Raw genomic sequence first — 1721 nt, 5'->3', positions numbered from 1 at the left:
AAAAAAAATGTTTTTTTTTTGTATAAACGAGTTCAAAAATTTTTAAGATTGTCTAAAAGGCTCCTACGCATACGCCAAAAATATCGTTCTGCAAAAAGAAAATAGCATATTTCAGATTGGGACTTAGTACGCAAAAATCGAAATCTCTGGGATGGACGTTTTCCATCAGAGTCATATTTGCCAACAGCAGGTGTCATTCCATTTATAAATTATTCATTAGTCAGTGAGGTATATTATTTCTTTTGAATACAGAATATAACACTGAGTTGATAGCCGCGGGGGTGTAGCTCAGTGGTAGAGCGTTCGCTTTGCATGTGAAAGGCCTGGGGTTCGATCCCCCACACCTCCATTTTGTCTAAATTTTAAGTGCCCAAAATAATTAGTTTTAAATTAAAGTAATTAATAGCTATTGCAGAATTTCTTTAGTTTCAGAAAATAATTTTTCAATTGATACTAAAGGTTGTGCATGCTCTAATAATTTAAGAAATTAAAATTTCAGAAAAATTGTCCATCACGCCATGCAAATAATTTCCATGGATTATTTATATTATTAGAGGTAAGATATTAGAGGCAAGATTGAGAAATGTTCGCGTTCCAAAAAATTAACAATTGTATTATTTCGGCATGTTTAAAAAATTTAAACACTACTGATAATTCTATTTCGCACAAAACTCAAATGTTGTTTGGTATCGGGGTTATTAAGTACCTCGAAAATTTTATATTGTTCATGTAAACACAACATAGCTGTGCATTAATGTCTTACTTAACACTCTCTTAAAATACCTAACTTTACCAGAAGAATTTAAAGTACTTAACAAAACCTTAAAAAAGTAATTAACAATACCTTAAATTTTTCTGAAAACACACAAGTTTTACGTTAAATGAAACTGTACTGTAAATCGAAAGAATAAACACTTTTCGAATCTTCAATCGAAAGAATAAACACTTTTTCTTGATGCCGGATTGAGAAAAGAAATTATAAAAATTAAAAACTTTCGCACGCTGAAGTTTTTAAATTTGTTTAACCTTAAAAAGAGTTTATCTTAAATTACAAATATTTATACCTTAATTAACAAATATTAGCTACTAATGATATACCTATATATGTAGAGTTCGTAAAAAAAGAACTACCCTGAACAACTTTTAATCTAATTATCGGATTTTCATGTACTAGGACTCAATCTTAACGGTTCGACTGAATGACCTTAATTTTGTTAATTATTTAGTGCAGACGATATTTTAAGTTATGAAAGCAGACACAAAAACGCACTTTCTCTGAATAAACATACTTTTTTTTCAACGATTGATGAGAAATTAAATTATAAACATACGACTTTATTAAAATTTGATACCTCAGAAACTATTCAACCGATTTTGTTCAAATTTTTTATTTTGTCTTATAAAACTACACTCTTCTAAATAATGTAAAATTTCTATACCTTAAAATGTAATTTTTTTTTGTTGCTATTATTAAAAAAATAATAAACAAAGGATTATTCAAAATTCTTTTTTGTGCGGAATTATTTTTGGATATTTTAAAATGCAAAATGCGAAATTTGATCAAAATCTGTCGAATAATTCCTGAGAAATCGAGTTTTAAAAATACGACTTTTTCAAAATTTGATTTCTCGGGTACAATTCCACACATTTCACTCAAATTTCGTATTTTGACATTTAAAATAACTTTCTTTAAAATGATGTGGAAATTTATATACTGTACA

The 1721-nt window shown here is 27.9% G+C and overlaps 1 non-coding gene across 1 annotated transcript; it reads left to right on the top strand.

Annotated features, from left to right (window-relative positions):
• The first annotated feature begins 277 nt into the window (after positions 1-277).
• Positions 278-349, top strand: TRNAA-UGC (transfer RNA alanine (anticodon UGC)). The gene has a single exon. It is a non-coding gene; the product is annotated as a tRNA-Ala (tRNA).
• The last annotated feature ends 1372 nt before the right edge of the window (positions 350-1721 follow it).

This window comes from Parasteatoda tepidariorum, chromosome 9 (assembly GCF_043381705.1).
Source record: "Parasteatoda tepidariorum isolate YZ-2023 chromosome 9, CAS_Ptep_4.0, whole genome shotgun sequence".
In the NCBI taxonomy this organism is placed as follows: domain Eukaryota; kingdom Metazoa; phylum Arthropoda; class Arachnida; order Araneae; family Theridiidae; genus Parasteatoda; species Parasteatoda tepidariorum.
Note: the sequence above shows the minus strand (reverse complement) of the source record. Positions and strands in the feature narration are given on the sequence as shown.